Source organism: Ranitomeya variabilis, chromosome 5 (assembly GCF_051348905.1).
Source record: "Ranitomeya variabilis isolate aRanVar5 chromosome 5, aRanVar5.hap1, whole genome shotgun sequence".
Lineage (NCBI taxonomy): Eukaryota > Metazoa > Chordata > Amphibia > Anura > Dendrobatidae > Ranitomeya > Ranitomeya variabilis.
Genome location: NC_135236.1, coordinates 169,815,020 through 169,817,987, shown reverse-complemented (window position 1 = coordinate 169,817,987; position 2,968 = coordinate 169,815,020). Strand labels below are relative to the sequence as shown.

Sequence of the window (2,968 nt, the reverse complement as noted above, 5' to 3'; positions counted from 1 at the left end):
TCTCAATAAATCACATCCACTTTGCTTGGACAATAAAACACCGCAGAATTCCTCCCACCTCTCCCCACCCCCCAATGAAAATGAGGAAAAGGCGCCATATTTACTATACTTGTGAACACGGCCTTATGTTTGATCAAGTGAAGAGAAGTCTGAGTCATCAATCTCCTGTATTTCTAGTTGTAAGCTGACGTTAACCACCTCTTAAAACTTGGAGGCATTGAACATTCCTGAGTTTGATCATTCCTGGCTTATACCACAATTATGACTTTTAAACATGTTTTTTCTACTTTTATTTTTCACAATTAGCATTCATATTGTGATTTTACTAAGTATTAAAAGTTTGCGAGCCAGCCAGGAGTAGAATCTTCTGATCCGTAGTCAGACGCGTTATCCATTGCGCCACTGGCCCTCTGCAGGGTGCTAGAACTTATGAAGTCTGCAAGACGAGGGGACCTCACTCCTTGCATCTTGTTTAATTATAATAATAATTATGTTATATTATTTCACTAGGCGTTGTGGACATATTTTTATTCTTATTTTGCCATTATCGACATATACAAGCTAGATTCTTGCAGAACAAATTGAGGGGGAAAAAAATGTTTTGCCGCATCCAGGAAACGACCTTATAATCTTAATTTTTATATAGATTATAATAAAGATTATAAGGTCGTCATAGCTCTAAAACAATACTATAACCAATATGATGAGCACAGTCAATTAAAAAGAAAATAGAAAAATGTAGCTTTTTGATTATAGTGACACACAAAAGATAGAAATGAGATAACATTGTATAGAAAAAAAAATGGTAGCACTGAGAATGACACCTCATCCCACAAGGAATGCAGCTCGTCATCCTCAGATTTTTTCTAAATGCAGCCCATTTACCCAACTGAGCTAGAGACCCCTGTCTTAGACTGGGTAGGCTCCCTTTGTAAAGTAATTAAAAAGTAATATTTCCCCTATAGTGCTGTCTAGTGATGAGCGAATATACTCGTTACTCGAGATGTCTCGAGCACGCACGGGGGTCCTCCGAGTATTTTTTAGTGCTTGGAGATTTAGTTTTTCTTGCCGCAGCTGAATGATTTACATCTGTTAGCCGGCATAAGTACATGTGGGGGTTGCCTGGTTGCTAGGGAATCCCCACATGTACTTATGCTGGCTAACAGATGTAAATCATTCAGCTGCGGCAATAACCACATGTGATCTTACAACTTTGGTGGCATTAAACATACCTCCCATTATCCCATAGATTGTAAGCCCACAAGGACAGGGTCCTCCCCCTCTGTACCAGTCTGTCATTGTAAATTTGTTTACTGTAAACATTATCTATAAAGCTGGAGTCACCCTAAACGACTTACCAACGATCACGACCAGCGATACGACCTGGCCATGATCGTTGGTAAGTCGTTGTGTGGTCGCTGGGGAGCTGTCACACAGACAGCTCTCTCCAGCGACCAACGATCAGGGGAACGACTTCGGCATCGTTGAAACTGTCTTCAACGATGCCGAAGTCCCCCTGTAGCACCCGGGTAACCAGGGTAAACATCGGGTTACTAAGTGCAGGGCCGCGCTTAGTAACCCGATATTTACCCTGGTTACCATTGTAAAAGTAAAAAAAAAAAAACACTACATACTCACATTCTGATGTCTGTCACGTCCCCCGGCCACCACAGGGTTAAGTGCTTTCGTCAGGAGCACTGCTAATGCACGCGCTGCTGCCGAGAGCTTCCCTGCACTGAATGTGTCAGCGCCGGCAGTAACAGCGGTGACGTCACCGCTGTGCTCTGCTTTACGGCCGGCGCTGACACAGTCAGTGCAGGGAAGCTCTCGGCAGCAGCGCGTGCATTAGCAGCGCTCCTGCCGAAAGCACTTTTAACCCTGTGGACGCCGGGGGACGTGACAGACATCAGAATGTGAGTATGTACTGTTTTTTTTAAACTGTTACAATGGTAACCAGGGTAAATATCGGGTTACTAAGCGCGGCCCTGCACTTAGTAACCCGATATTTACCCTGGTTACAAGTGAACACATCGCTGGATCGGCATCACACACGCCGATCCAGCGGGTGACAGCGGGTGATCAGCGACCAAAAAATGGTCCTGATTATTCCCCAACGACCAACGATCTCCCAGCAGGGGCCTGATCGTTGGTCGCTGTCACACATAACGAGATCGTTAGCGGGATCGTTGCTACGTCACCACAAGCGTGACGTTGCAACGATATCGTTAACGATATCGTTATGTGTGACTCAGTCTTAACTCTGTACGTAACCCCTTTCTCATGTACAGCACCATGGAATTAGTGGTGCTATATAAATAATAATAATAGTACCGGCTCATTCTACAATGGTGCCATTAGAATTATAACTTTTAAATACAATTAGATTCTGAGAAAAAAAAAAAAAAACAACTTTCGAGCCAGCCAGGAGTCGAACCTAGAATCTTCTGATCCGTAGTCAGACGCGTTATCCATTGCGCCACTGGCCCTACTGAGGGTCTTCATCAGACTGCAACAGAGCATTACGTGCCCACCACTACTTTTCTACTAAATATATTTTTACTTTATTTGTATTTTATATTTAACACTACATCACGTTCCTACCCCAAAAGTAACAGTGTAGAAATTGAAGCAAACAATAATGGATCCGTTATGTCACATTAAACACAAGCTCATCTTATGTTACTCCTTATTTAGGCTTGTGCTATTAAATTAATATTCATTTATACACCAGTCCATACTTAATCTGTCACCAGGTTTTTGCTGTCTAAAATGAAATAGCATAATGTAGGGGCAGAGACAGTGATTCCAGTGATATGTCACTTACTGGGCTGCTTGTAGTTTTGATAATCTGCTGATAAAACTGTGATTTTATCACTAGAGGACTTGTAAACCTGTAGTTATGTAGTCATCCATATTCATGAGCTCTGGATAACCCCGCTCCCACCACAGATTGGCGGCTTTCTGCCTA

General features: G+C 42.8%; 1 non-coding gene across 1 annotated transcript; it reads right to left on the bottom strand.

The window, feature by feature from the left end:
* Window positions 1–2,413: 2,413 nt before the first annotated feature.
* Window positions 2,414–2,486, bottom strand: TRNAR-ACG (transfer RNA arginine (anticodon ACG)). Its single transcript has one exon. It is a non-coding gene; the product is annotated as a tRNA-Arg (tRNA).
* Window positions 2,487–2,968: the final 482 nt, after the last annotated feature.